The following is a 16166-nucleotide window of genomic DNA, read 5'->3' on the forward strand; positions in this document are numbered from 1 at the left end:
CAAAACCTTTAGACTATAAAGCGATTAGTTCGCAGCATTTAAGCCATACAGCTCCAAGTCGAAGAATAAAAGGGTATCGCCAGTTTAACTTGCCTTTTATACCTGTTGGCCTACTTTGTTGTTATTAGAGCAGGCAAACTATCGATGGCACTATCGAGGTATCGAATATTTACGTTTCTGCGCCACTATCGATATTTTTATCTTCTATCGATAGGGAACAAATATAACGCGATGGATTTTTTTCACAACACATGTCGAATGAAAACGAAAATTTGGGTAAGTGGAATTTGTTAAAATAAATAGTAATCCTTTCTAATAACCTTTATTATTAAGTGAATCTTTCATTGCTGTTGGAGGTGGTTTTGGAATGGACAAGTTTTTGATTGACAGTAACAAGGGTGAGTATTATATTTCATTTTATTCTTAGAAACGTAAAGCTAATTTTATATGTACATAATTTTACCAAAGTATTAAAATTTTTGTCACTTTTGTTATTATTTTTACAATGTTATTTTTACCAAAATCCATAATTTATGTTACTCTTCATATATATATTAACGCGTCATTAAACTGATCCATTTTCTAATCGCGCAGCGAGTTTCGGTGGCCGAAGTCTAGCCTATGCTAGTTCTATACTGACTTGCGTCGCACACTTATTCTTTTGTGCCTACCATCGAACCACGCTCGGCGACAGCGTCGTGGCGCTGTCGCCGCGCTAAAACGGTACTTTCCAAAACTACAAAATGCCATCAGCCAATCGCAACTCAATTAAAGGCTGATGCAATTTTCACATTATGATGAAATAACATTCCTGCGAAATGCCTCACACTCACAGCACGAACTGCCCGCGCCGACATATACATTATAAAATGATATGAATATGAATATTTTTATTTTTGAATTCAAATGAAAATAAAAGACCGCAAATATTTCGATAGTATCAATATATCGAATTTTTTTATTCAAAACATCGAAAATATGGAATGGGCCCACTATTGATAGTTTGCCAGCTCTAGTTGTTATGAGAAATCTGATTTGACAGATGTGACGTTTGCAGCACTGGTATTTACAAAGATAATTTGTTCAGCACTGACGATAAGCCGATTGCTGTGCATGTAGACAATCTTATCGAACTTAGCAAAATTTTAAGAACTTTGTAATGAATGATTTTAAATAGCCCCATAATACATTCATTTATCTGTAGGTCTATGACCATGTATATATAAATATGTAGATTTTGTTTCTTCTTGTTTGTATTCTGCCATTCAAAGTTAACATTTTCGCTGTGAGTGTCACAAGTTTTCCAGCGAATAACAAATTTTTAGTGTTGCATTCGCAAGATATCGATAAAAATGCCAGTCGAACCGTATGAGGGAAGAACGTCACTTTCGGAGAGAGAGAAGGTGGATGGTCGCCAGTGATGATAAAACATCGATTCCCACTGGCACCATCCACCATCTCTTAACAGCTGGCATAGGCAAAGTGCAGCGACTGTATATACAATGGCGGCAAAAAATTTAGGAGAAATTCTAATTTCATGCGATTTTTATATAATGTTAGTGGAAAGTTTTGATGTGTTAATTTATAACGTTCAATTGGTCATTCTTTTGAGATGATGTACCGTAATTGTCGTAGGAGTAACTCTGCCGGTTTTTTTTTTTTAATCAAATTTGATAAAAAGGCCCAAAATTTGGATCCTGTCCAGGATCCAATTTGGAGCCAATTGAAAAACTCATTAGTGTGTATTTTTTTTGTCTTCCTGTTTGGCGTCATTTTACGCCACTAATTCATACTAAAGTATAACTACACTCGAACCAAGAACGATATTGAATTAAATTTCCCGTCGAATGAATTAACGTCGATCAAAATCGGATACAAAATAGATAGACTTTTTTGCATTGCCGGATCTGACCACGAATCCAAATATACAAATCCCTTCATGACCAACTTTGTTATTTTCCTAGCAATCCTTCACCTACACTTTAACATGCAGCTAATCAAGGATATATCGAATATTTACCGCCAGAACTCGGAAAAATGATTGTCTCCCCAAATTTTTAGTTTAAATAAATGTAGTTTAAATTAAGCCAACATCCGTTATTTATTATAAACGTAAATTTCATTAAAAGCAAACGCACATTTAATAATAATTAAATGTTTGCATTTGATTGCGGTTACTTAGTGGAGCTAAATTTGTGACGTAATGGAAATTGTAACTAGTAAATTGCATTTTTTTGTATTGCATTTCATTTAAATTAATTAAACTTTTGCATTGGCAAATTAGCTGCAATCGGCTTTATTTTGGCACATCTTTTTTGGGACTTAAATTTTTCAGTGTTTTTTTTTTTCGTTAGCTTCTCTCATATTCTCATTTGGTGGACTTAAATTGTTTAAATTGTTTGTTTTGGGAAATTGTCTTTTTATGAAGTTTTTAAGTATTAAATACAGAAGTTCAGTTTGGAGTCAGAAATCTTTTATTTCAACCTTACTGATCAATTTTATCGCATGCAGACTAAGCCTCTACAGTGGTTCTAAGATTATAGCAGGAAAGTTCGACTCTGAAAGAAGTATAGACAAAAAGAAAGAGCGCCGTAAGTTGGCTATTAAGAGGTGCTTAATCAATTTACTACAGGTAGAACTGGATGGTTGCCATGAGTTTTTGGAGACATGGGGACTTTCGCATTTATCGATTGCAGCTAGCCTCATTGTATCGATATACTATAGAATCCATATCGTGGTGAGGAATGATTCATCATTCCACCTATTATCAAGTTAGATTAGATGCGAATACGGTTTTTCGAAATATTGATAAAAATGTCTCTAGATTAAGCAAGAGGAAATCTACATTCTAGGTTAACATTGTGAAGGGCAGCAATTGCAGCCAGCAAAGTTCTTGCTTGCCAGCATGAAAGTTGTTAAGTGTTTTTAGCAAAGAATTATTCGAAATTCTATTACAGCCCAAATAAACGAAAGTGACTTTAATAACTAAACAGACATTCCAGTCAATATGGCCTTCAATTAAGAAAATTCTAAAGAGAAATTTCATAACTATTTTGGTAAATGCAAAATATTTGAATACCCATATACCCAGATGTACATACGTATCATATATATATGTATATATATACATACATATATTTATTGATAAATATTGAAATGCTTATGGAAGTATTCCAATATTTTATGATGCAGAGAATAGAGGGAAGTGAGTATGGGCCCCAACATCATTTCTCCCTGGTGTATTCTGAATGTAGCATATTTTTCATTTCAACACGAGAAAAATTGCATTTTTAAATACATTGAGGAGACAGGGAACTGAAACAGAAGCAACAGCAGGAGCAGAAACAGCAGCAAAAACTATTTGCAGTAATAAATAAAAAATAATAAATATTCTGCACCAAAAACTAACAAATGCATAGAAAGAGAATGGGGAGAGACCACGAGGAAGGAGGATAAACAAGAAGCAAACCAACATAGAAACAACAAAAAAAGGAAAAGATGAAAATGGAAAATATTTAAAAAAGCTTTTAAGTGTTATTGATAGTTGGAGTAGTCCTTCCTTGGATGATGATAGTGAGTATATCTGTGTGTTTGTGTTTGAGAGGGTGAAAGTGGTCGCAGAGGGGTAGCTGTTTGCGCGGGGCGACACATATTGCCTTGTTGTAGCCAAGGGAAACGCTTCCGGTTATTTGAATACTAACAAATACAAATTGTTTAGACGGCATTTGTTTTCCACCCAGAGAGTCAGAGCGAGAAGGGCAAAGAGGCTGCTGACGGGGAAATACTGTGGTACACTCAACAGTTGTTCGATTCCATTTGCCATTGTTCGGTTTGGCTATCCACTCATTTTCCTTTTTCTTTGTTTATCTCTTTGCTAAAAAACATTTTGCATTTTTGGGTCATATTTCAATTGTTGCTCAATGGTTCGGCGATAGAAACATTGCGAGTGAGCTGCTTCCAGAATGGCGAAGCGATACTTTTCACAAATAATGTTTGAATAAGGACTCTTGTTGCATAGTTAAAATGAACAATATGGAATAGTCAATGCGACAGCGCCTCTCTGGATTAATTATTTAGTGCATCTTGCAACGCATGTGAGGGAACTTCATAGTCTTAGTCATAGTCATAGTAAAGCGAGTGGGTCAGCAACGAGGACTGGGCGGGGATTCTGGGGCACTGGAGATATGGATAGACGGACAGGATTTCGCAACACACTTTCACGACCAGGACCCATTTCCGATGAGTGGCTATGTACAGCTGTGTACACTATATTTTGTATGCTTCAATTCAGTCCACGATATAGTATGCTTGTCCCAATATTTTATTGTTCGGTTTGTCTTCTCTTTGTATATGTATGTATAAATATTCGTGAATGTGCTGTTGTCGTTGGTATATTGTTTATTTATATGTTTGTATGATTTTGGTTTCCTATATTGTTTTTCCTTTTGCTTTTTGTCCATTTTGTTTGTTGGCAACCGTTGTTTTTATCAACATTTTGTTTGTGGTTTGGCGGGGACAAGCAAATCGGATTAGGAAATCTTAGCATATGGCGAACCCAACAAAGTGATGAGTGAAACAAAGTGAAAAATATGCAACAGTGCCCAGTTGCAGATGGTACAAGACTCCAATGCTCAATAGCATGTGGACTGGAGTAAGAAAAATAAGTCTTCTCCTCTTCGATTTCCAAAAAGAAAAAGAAATTTTCATGAGTTAAAGGCTTTCCATGTAACAGAACCTTTTAGAACATGTTAATACAGTGGAAATTCCAATAGTCTTAAGCAAATAATATAAGAAATCCCATAATATACAAATCTAAGTTAACGATGACGTCTCTTCCAACAGTACTCTTTACCTTTCACAGTCAGTGGTTGTCTCGAATGTACATATGACTTAGTGAAATTATTTTTTCAGTAATATATTTGTTTTTGTATTCAGATTTTGAACCGTAAATATGGTAAACTCAGCTTTCGCTGTTTTTTTCACAGGTGCAATATTAAAATCAAATTTTCGTCTGGATAAATGTTTCGTAAATTCTTTAATATTACAGATAGAAGTAACTCTATGAAAAAGTATAAACTGCATATCGTAAATTTCTTATTTAGCCCCAACATTCAATTGAAATTCCGAATTTTGCATTGAAATGTTTGGTCTGTTGGGCGAGGACGTTTTGCAACACAAATTTTTATTAAACTAGTTTCCTTGAACTACCAATCAAAGTGAATTGTATTTCCTGACCAATGATATATATTTTATCGCATATCATAAGCTAAACTTCGTAACCCCTTCGTAAACCCCTCGATTTTTCATATAGATGATAATTGAATAGGTAACAAAAAATATATATAAATATGCATATGAACTGTATAATGTATTTGCTTTATTCTTAATATTCCGATATCTAGCTCTCTCTAAAGCAAACAAATATTCTAAGCAATTTTTACCAATTGCCTTAAATAGCAAATAATATCGACAATTACACAGGCCGACATTTTTGAGGTCATGAAAAAGTGTTTTAAGTTCAACAGGTCTATTATAGTAATTAAGGGGTGCTGTTCACGGCCCTATTCTTAGTTTTTGTCTATTACGATAGGATTGCATTAAAAGTTTTCAAAATTACCTAATTTTCAATATTTTATTACATTAATATTAGCTTAAGGCCTAGTAGCTATAGCTAGTAAGAAGATTGGCTTTAATTTACAATCACTGCCCAATCACAGTATAAATAAATAAATAAATAAATATTACATTAATATAAACATAATATTATACTAAAAACGTTATTGTTTTAACCTATTAAAATATTAGGTATGATTTAAAAGAAATTTACAGAATATCAAAGAGTTATTTCTTTGTTACAGTGCATAATATCTTATACTTTAGATATGGTTCTATAATGATTAAAAATTGAACCAAAAAGTATGCTATAGGGATTCAAAGAATTGTCTGCTTTTTCATTTTAAAGAATTATGGGAATCTTATTCGTCTAACAAACTCTTTACTAGTAATGTTTGCAAACAAGAGTTTTTTTCCTACACAGGATATTCCAAAATCCGTTAAAAATGTTGAAAAATTTTTTTTAACTTTCAATAGTATACTTTTCGGTGCCTAGTTTTTAGCCCCCGATCCCCTGATTTCACAAAATCTGGATGTGATGGATAAAAACCGAGTATGCGGTCAGAATCAGCCAAATTAGTTGTTATTAATAATAACTCACTCCTTGATGTTCAATCTTTTGGTTATGCTCCCGTAGGAAGAAAGAAAGGGAACACGGACATGAAAATTAAATTTTCTTCGGTGCAAGAGTCGGCACATGGACCGACTTCCATCAACATGTACGTCAGTCCGTAAGAAACCCTAGATCTTGGAGATAGTAAAATATATATATGTACGTACGTAGATCAAATTGTTGTAAAATTTTGTCAAGCCTGCAGCCTTCAATAACATTATTATCGAATAAGCTTACTACGGACATCTATCTATATATATCCTTGCAGTTACAAATACAAATACAAACATTACTTCGATTTCAATATTTCTTCACAATAGTTTTTAAACTGAGTGAAAGCGCTGATATATGTAGATAAAAGAAATATGTTCTTTAAAAATCCGAAACAGAAATATATGAAAAATATTATATTTCACTCTGCTTGGGTATACAAGGTAAATTCTTATTTTACAGTTAATAACTCCATTTAAAAAAAAAAAATCAATCGAATATTGTTTACAGAAATGAAGAGTCCCGTTTCGTGCAGATTTTGTTTGCAACTTTGGCCTAAATCAGAGAAAATAAACTTAAAAGGCTGATTTCGATTTTTAAGTATTATCGATGTCTAGACAAAATTTAACTCTTTGTTGAATATTACACAGTCTCAATGTGAATGTTAACGGTATCTCTTCAAAAAAGGTTGTGATTTATACGCTTTGTTTTTAAAATCTATTACTCAATTTGGTTGCTTGAATGCTGACTTGGCGGTTTTGAGGTGCTCATCAAATTCTTTTGAGTCGTTGAACTTTGGAACTCGTTCTCTTAGAAGCCAGCAGGAAAACCTTTGACCCACTTGCATATTTAACTTGCGACAAGAGCAACATTATTATATCTTCTCAGTCAGTCAAGTGTTGTCGCGTTGCCGCTGATTTTCATAAGGTGCAGCATCAACATCAAGACCAACAGTGGCAACAACAACCACAACAAGTGTCAGGGAAGTGCAGCACAAAAGAAAGGCGCTGTGCATACTTTAAGGCGCTTAAATGGCGACAGAAGAGAAGCGGCCATGCCATAAATAAACTGGCATATGCAGCACAAGAAATATGCAACGGCAGCGTTGTAGTTGCTATAATGCAGTTAGCTGATGCGATGTAGCCAGAGCGGGCGGGGTTTGGGGCATAGGAAACGAAGGGAAAGCTATGAGAAGCTGCGTCCTTCGCGTGTGGCAAGATAAATCTCAACAAGTTTTTATGCGTTTCTTTTGCTTTTCTGAGTTGTTTTTTTCTTCTTTCATTTTGGCATGACAAAAGTCGACAACATAAGCCAAGGCGAAGACTTTTTCAAAAGTGCCAAGTCAAGTAAATGCACCAAAAAGTATGCAGCATTTTTTGCTTTCAGTTTGTAACTGGCGCCCAGCAGACACTTACTTTCTTTGATTAGAATCTCTGCGTATGCATTAGTTTTCTTTTTCCTTAGCCTTGCTCCTTTTTCCGCTTTTTTTGTCTATTACTTTTTTTTTTGTTTGGAAAGGCTTATTAAACCGACTGGCAGGGGTATTAAGCATACGCCACGTTGACCCATTTTAAAAAGGCATTGCGCGTTTTTTGCTGCTTTATTTGGTGACATTTTGCTTCTGTTCCGAATCCCTTTCACTGCTACCCGCTTTTGGGCATTTTTTCCTTTTTGTCTGTTTCAGTTTCTTGTTTTGCCTTTTGGCCACACTTTGTGTAAGGCAATGTAAAGGGCTTTCGTTCCTCTGCCTCCCCAACAGTCTGCCTTAAGGCCCACCTCTTGTTGTTTATGTTCGAAAATGAACTCGACCAACGACTTGTGCCTTGCTCTGTTACTCTGTGAGTCTGGAATATTCCAGCCTAAGAGAGTGTTTACAGAGCACGAATTGCTCTTAAAACGCTTCTCTTTAATTTTGCTAAGCTTGAATAGGGGAAGTAGAAAAAGTCAGTTAGCGACTTAGGTCGGGGGTACTCAGAGATGCATGTTAGAGATTGGGAACTCCTCCAATTATTCCCTATAATTTATTTATTAATTATGTGTTTGTCAATATAATTTTAAAACAACATTGCCATCGTGTGCGTTATTCCTAATAATAACGTTTTAACCTCCTTGTAATGTTGGTCAATCTTACAGAGATGATGACTTAATGACCGGCCAAGTTCCTTAAAAATGCAAAAATGTTACACAAATATAATTGAAAATTTTAATTTGAATACTATAAATGTTTTCACCCAATTTGGTAGCTTAAGCTTACATAGATTAGGTATGCTGATCCCGAATCTTTTCTCAGATCTCTTCGCATTAGCTCTAGTTCTTAGAACCAATTACCATCTTGAAATTCTATGAGTGAGTAAATAACATAAAAGCCTTTAAGCCGCTTTAATTTGTCAGTTGATGTCATTTCACGCTCTGGGTGTATCTATAATTAACATTCTATTTTTTTAAAGTGAGAACTGTTTCGAATATAGCGAACCATTTTCTAAAGTTTTGGGAAAACCAAAGAACATGCTAAGGGCCATTGGTAGATTCAATTGTGTTCGACGAAAAATTTTTTAATTTTTAAGGTGTTGCTTTAACTAAACTTAAAACCAACAATCAGCAAGGGGTAATAATTTTCCCCTTTGTAAATGCTATGCATGGGAAATATGTTTATTACTTTGTATTCCTAGTTTATTGGCTAACTTTTTTACTTTTCAGTACATTATTATTTTATGTGGTTTTTGTTCAATATATTTTATTTTTGAACAGCTTTGCAGCAAATTGTCAACACCGATAAATTTAAAACGAAAATGCACTTAAAGGCTTAAAGGCAAACCATTATTGATACAATTAAGTAAGCGGCCAAAAGTACGCTTATTTTTTTTTGCTCTACGAAAAATATTTTTTTTGGGATTTTGTTTCTCATTTTCTTTTTAAAAAATTTGGACAGGCCATCAAAAATGGGAAAAAGTACTTTGTGGAGCCAACAACAGCTGGCGGATATACATATACATATAGAGCATAGGTCTATATATCTATAGCCATAGTGAAGCTATAGCTTGGGCTCACAAGATAATTGCCAAAAGTTGTAAAAAGTTTTGTTTCTCTCTTTCCTTTTCGTTCATCTCAAACATTTTTCAGCTAGTCAAAAAGTTAGACTGTTGGGTCAAGCTGTGTGTGTGTGTGTGAGTTTGTGGTGTGTGTGAGTGTTTGGAAATAGAAAAGTTAGCTAAACATTTTATTTTATCTAATTGAGTGTGTTTAAAGTTTAAAGTGTGCCAAAGTTTGTTTGAAAGTATGTTGTCGGACTATACACATACATATATTTTTTTACCCAATTTTTCAGATTTGTTATTGCAATAATTCATTGAAACTGTTGCATACATCTTAACAATTCGCGTATTCTTATTTGGGATGTCATTTCTCGTTCAGCTGCTACGTGTTATTGTTGTTTTGGCTTACGCATTTTGATTGAGTTGCACGCAAATTTGAGATTTTTATATTTCCATATATGTACATATTTATTTTTGTTGCTCGTCCGGCACGGAAATGCTTGCCACTTTCGTCCAATGGTCAACAGTCGTAAAAAATATATGTATCTACATATATAGATTTTATATATGTATACATACGTATTTTTGAGTGCAAAATAATAAAGTAACACAAATGCCAATTTCCCATCATTGCATATCGCGTATTTTTGCATGCACACGTCGTATACGCAATATGCATTTTAACGCTCTTGTTGTTATTGTTGTCGCTGCTGCTGCTGCTTTTGCGGTGTGCAAATGCATATAAAAATGGGCATTTCAAATTTATTGTGTTGTTTGCCATGCTCGATAGGTAAATGCCATAAAAAAACATCGTATACACATTTCTGGTTAAAGGAGAATTTGTTGTTTCATATTTGGATGGCTATGGTTTCCAGGAGGAGGAAAGCTTTTGTAGTCCTTTTCGGAACTATTCACCCAGCAAATGTCAATGCTGCTAAAGTGTGCCGAATGTCTTTTAATGAATTCACCAACTAATTATCTATGTACTTACTCATGCTGGTTCAAAAGAAGTCTAAACTGAGTTAAATATATGAACCCAAATACATACAAGTAGAGAAGTTAAAACTCCAGTATTATTATTGTTGTTTTTTTTTTAATTATAAAATCTTAACTATAAATTTCATATTTCTGATTTGCTTTGTCTTCTGGTCCTATAGATTACAGCAAGTCGAAACACTCGATTCTAAAAGAAAATCTAAAGAAAAGATAGTTTTTTTTTAGCTTTGTAAATGTTGAATACAATTTAATTACAAAACAGATTTGCCTAATTAAAAAATATGACAATATTGTTCTTAGAGACTATAAGATTCGGACTAAATATTCAACTTCCCGGTAACAGACACGTGTAATATCAGTTAAGAACAACATAATCGAGAATTTAAATTAAAAGTGTTGATTGACGCATAAAATACCAAAAAAATATTTAACATTGCAAGCATCTCATTAATCCCAATTATCGTTGAAGAGGCAAATGGTTAATATTAATAATTTCCTCGTTTTTATGAATTAAGTTGATTGAGAACCCTTTGATAAAATTTGGGGACTTCTGTTTCATTTATTTGGAACTGAATATTATTCTCTTTGGTGTTCAGCGTTGACTTGCATAACTATAGAAGAACTTTTGCATTTGATTTTAAGCTTAAGTGTAATTAAAGCTGCCTGGCAATCGAGTCAAGCAACACCAACACGAACAACCACAAATGCATGAATGTGGTGAAACTTTTGCTAGGAAAACTCTCATAACTTTTACTTTGAGATGGAGCCAAAAGTGCAACAACAATAACCTCCCGAAAGAGGAAAAACTTTTCCATATGCGTGTGAGTGTTAATAATAAACCAAAAACAAACAAAAAAAATTTAAGAAAAATAGAAGAAGAAAAAGAAAAACCGAAGTTAGAAATGCAAAAAAAGAAAAGAAAAATCCTTCACCGAAGAGCAAATAAATTGCACTTTTTGGTGTTGTTGTTGCAGCTGCAATTCTTATGGCAAAATGTTAAGTTTATATGTACACTCTATACTCTTTATTTTCCACACGTATGAACCTAGTAGAAAAATCTATAGTCATACTATCTATTGATTGGGCTTCATATATATCTTTCTTAATTCTTTTTTAGATAAACAATGGAATGACTTGAACATTTTCAAAAGATTTATTTATTTTTAGGATCTATTCCGCTCAGAATGTTCGGATGGGAGATCTGGTAGTCTCTCAGGATGACGTCTTGGCATTGCCAGGATAACAAGAGAATATAAAAATCGTTGTGCCCAAGCTAGGAACTTGTACGCTTTTCATTTCCGAAGAGGGACTGGTAGGGCATGGGTTGGCGGAGGCAAATGTGGGAACCAACTTTTAAGAGCGCCAGCAGCAAAAGTTTATGCTCTAATTTCCGTAAAGGAAAAATTAGCAAAACTATTTACGCCATTGCCATATCATAAACTGGTTTTAAACCGAGAGCAACTGGGAGGAGAGAGACATCAGTGAGTCTGGCTCGCATGTGTTTTGGGCGTACAGTTGGTCACAAAAGGCGCATAAATTTTGAAATGACAGAACGGCATTCAGCAGACGGCAGTTTTACAGTATTTCGAGGTTGTGTGATAATAAAATTTATCTTTTTTCTCCTCTGCAGCGTGATGCACGATGACAAGCCTGAACTCTGGTCAGTGACGGAGAGCTAAGCCCAACACATGGACTGATGCATGAAATGAGGAGTCGGACAAAGTCGTAAAATATATTTTTATATCTATGTACATTTCATGTTGCGAGCCTATGCCCAGTCTGCTTCCAGAAATTAGTATGTTAAGCTCTTGAATGAAATTATGCCATGGGGATTATTTTAGTTAAATGACACTTCTGGGTCTTTGGAGAATAAAAGTGAGAGTTACGTTTGGTTGTAGATATAGACAGAAGAGTAGTTTCTGTAAGTAACTTCCCAACAACACTGTAAGACGACTCAATATTTATTGAAAATCGTCAAAAAAAAAACATTTTCAAAACTGACTTTTAATAATTAGACGTTTGTTTTATCACCTTCATATCAGTAATAAAATGTGTAAGAAATGAGAAAATTTGTTTGATACATATTGATTAAATTTTGACTATCTTCCAAAATATTTTCTTAGTATTCCTATGCTCGTAACATGTATTAAGTTACAGTGATGCCAGCAAATGTTTCTGTAGTCAAATCACTCTATTGATAATAATAATGTCTATATGTTTGAGTTTACTTAGAAGTTAAAAGATATTTTTCCATGGACCATGCCAAACGAAATTCCGATGTATTTCAGAACAAGAGCCAATCGCATTACAAATACCTCTCACACCACAAAACATTCAATTTACCTACTGACAAACGTGTGAATTTAGTTGCCTTAAAAGAATTCGAAAGGCGGCAGGATAATTTAGTTTCAATTTCAATTCCTAATTTTACTTACTGTTCAGAAAAATAATCAAGAGAGGTTTTGGTGTTGAAATACGATAGCGATTTCAAGATGAGCAAACTCGTGTTCTTTTTCTGCGCTTAAAGTCCATTTAAATATTCATTTCAGACAAATGCTTCAGCTGCTGCCGCTTCGTCTGCTCCTGAGATATGGGATATACGATAGGAGCGCAAATTATATGTTAATGCAATTGTAATTGATACAAATTTGATTTTCGGAAGGCATAAAAATATTCGTGCCACTGCTGCTGCGCCACCACGCTGCTTGCCCCGCTGTTGCCTGCTGCGGAAAATGAGAAGTCATTTGGAAATGTGGATATGGTTGGCCTGGGCATGGACTTGAGTTGGGGTTAGGGTCTGAGGGGTCTGAGAGTGATTGCCATATTGTGGCACACGTGGTGTGGGTGTGGCAGCTGCCACACTCTGCCGAGCGGGCAGAGGGCAAAGTGTTTCCCAGTGAATGCTCGAGATAACGTAATAATTTATATGAACTTTACAGGGTCATTAATTTAAAGCTTATTCAGTTGTTCAAGATTTATTAAATTAACTCAAGTTGTGGCAGCCTGGAGTCGGCAGGCACCGAGCCAAAGGGAAAAGCCATCTTTGCAAAAAAAAAATCTTAGCAGAAAAGCAAACCCAGTTGGGAAAGTTGGACTTTATTGCTTTGTGTTTTCGATAATGAAGTCAACCTTTTTCATTACAATGGCGGCATTAAATTTAGCAACAAATTTTTTTATTAATCAAAACAGAAATGCCTACATATCCTTAATGAATGAAGCTTAAATGTATTGATTAATTTGAGCAAAGCCATTTATGAATATCAATCCGATTAATAATTCACAATAATTAAACCAATAAAAAAAGAATGTTTGACATTAAGTTTATTGCATGGAATTTTTGATAAGTTCAAATTTATTATGAAAAATCAGCACTATCATCAAATCCTTGTACTTTATTGTATGGTATTCTGTAGTGGATTTTGATGTCGGAAAAGAACTCAACAGTTGATGATATTTGCTTGATTTCAACATTATATTATAACATAACAGAAAAAAATCCACTTGTGCACTCTATCGAGAGTCGTTCCCATCTCTATATAGAAGAATTTTGAATTTGAATTTTCGTTAAGTGTTAACTACGTCCTTCGTGGTGAGCTGGTGATTTTCTTTATAAATGCGACTCAATATTAGTTGAATTCAGTTTACGTTAGTGATTTTAGCCAGATCGTAAACCTCTATACGTATTTCTTGTTAAATATTACAATTTACTGAATTACTCTAGTGCCACAATGGACAAAATGACGAACAGAGCGGTTAATCTTATTCAGAAACAAACAAATCGTCATTATCCTTGTTCTTGGTAAAATATACATATATTTTATTTAGCAATACACTTAAAGTTAAGAAGAGAAGTTACAGAAGCCCGGAAGAAAGGCCATTTTAGAGGAGATTTTCTTTGCACTACCATTTGACTTTAAATGTGATAAACGATAGACTTAGAAAAAAAAAAATATGCCTTCAGTTAAGAATAAGTCGCTTATTTAATAATGAGTCATTCAAATGAAAAGAAGGAAAGAGAAAAGATGTTGACTTGAAGTTATGTAACTTTTACTATGGAGACAATTTATCGTGGATTATGAACGATATTTCAATAGGTTTAAGAAAAAATAGCCAATTTAAAGTCAATCGATGATGTTTGTCAAAACATTTGATTACACACTACAATAACTAGGCGAAAATTTGCATAATTGACGCATTTTATTAATTATAAATGGCCTAATAAAATGAATAAATAATGCAATTATATCACGGATTCAATTTAGTTGCGAATTAATTTGCTTTATTTTTGCGAACACTTAACTCAACTGCCATTGACAGTTGTGCGATATCAGCTTAAAGTACACTTCAGGAAGGCTATCAATTGTCCTGTTTTACAGCTGAGGAGTGCAGCAACAATAATAGAAAGATGAGAGAAAAGCAAAATACGAAAACAAATAAAATTGCCAAACACACACATTTCAATGGTGTCCAACAACTGCAGGATAAATGGCCACGACATGTGCCATATGTTTCCATTGAATGGGCTTAAAAACGTATGAAAAAACGCATTAAAAGGAGCCAGGCAATTGTAGGTGTTTATGTGTGTATGAGTGTGTGTCCGTGTGTCGGGGTGTGTTTGTGCCAAGTGCATTATTGAGTTTACTCGCAGAAATAAAATAAAAACACAAATGTTGAAACAAAAAGTTCCATTTTGCCAGCGTTTAAACGTAATGTGAGACTTAAATGACTGACCACACCTCTCCGGCAAAACCAACTGCGAGTGCATTTAATGCGCTTACAGGGGGAGGAGGCGTGTCTGGGATGAAGGAGGTCCTGGGAGATACACCTGGCCCTGAGCTGCCAGTTCTACTCGTTGCCGACTCAGCTTTGCTGTTGTTTGCCCGTTAAGTGTTGAGGTGACTTAAGTTACGGAAAAGCTGTTAAGGTATTTATGGCCATCAGGAATTCGCTCGAATGCACGTAAGCCATGTTGCAGGGAAAGTTATTATGCTGGCGAGTGTTAAACTGAAATGTTGCAAGGTCTCGCAACGAATAATAATCTAATAAAGTCAAAACTGAAACAAAGGTCATTTAAAGGTAAGTTTTAAATCATTGTATGGCAAAAACCATTTTAAAACTGTATATTTTCAAGTAAATCGATATTAATTCACTATTACAATTTGCAAGGTAAACAACAAAACTCTTTGCTACCTTTTCTCTTTCCATCTTACACAGCTGACTATATAGATTTAGTTTGAAATAGATTTTCAAATGGTTTGGCTTCCAAACTAAATGAGAAATATAGCTTAAACGGCGTAGTTTGGATTGATTGACACGGAAAGGCAGACATACCTACAAAAACGTCCCATTGACCTGATCATCTGTATATACATATGTATACATTAACACTTTATCTGGTCTGCGATGCCTCCTTCTATGGGTTGCACACTCCTATATTGGCACACGGCTGTATTGACCTGGATGCTGCTGATGATTAGAAAATATAAATATCTACTTTATGGTGCCGAAAACGCTTTAAATGCAGCAGTGTGAAAAAGTAATATTTAGGAGTCATAAGAGGCATGAACAATTTGGTAATTGCACATAACTTTTGTTAGAGTTCACCTTGCCCCATTGAAAGCTGAGATATTTTTTGTATTTTCAGACATATTTAGACTTCTTTCAGAAGTTATTCAGCTAGATTCCATTTTTTTTTTCAATTTTTCTGACCAACAGCGAGTTAATCGTTTTCCAATGTAAGTAGGATATCCAAAATGTTAGAGGCAGAAAATTTTCAACACACGAAAAGGACAAGGTCTAAGTCTTTTGTGGTTTTCCATTCAGTTTGTACAAAAGGGATCTGTTTTCTGCTTAAATTTGTCCAAGTAATCTCAATAAGAAAAGGATTGCAACTAATACTATCAGTATTTATGTCATTTTAG

General features: G+C 34.4%; 1 long non-coding RNA gene across 1 annotated transcript; it reads left to right on the forward strand.

Moving 5' to 3' along the window:
* Positions 1 to 255: 255 nt before the first annotated feature.
* On the forward strand, positions 256 to 865 carry LOC124460341. Its single transcript, XR_006954271.1, has 3 exons — positions 256 to 276; positions 334 to 398; positions 595 to 865. It is a non-coding gene; the product is annotated as an uncharacterized LOC124460341 (long non-coding RNA).
* The last annotated feature ends 15301 nt before the right edge of the window (positions 866 to 16166 follow it).

This window comes from Drosophila willistoni (assembly GCF_018902025.1).
Source record: "Drosophila willistoni isolate 14030-0811.24 chromosome 2R unlocalized genomic scaffold, UCI_dwil_1.1 Seg167, whole genome shotgun sequence".
Classification (NCBI taxonomy): domain Eukaryota; kingdom Metazoa; phylum Arthropoda; class Insecta; order Diptera; family Drosophilidae; genus Drosophila; species Drosophila willistoni.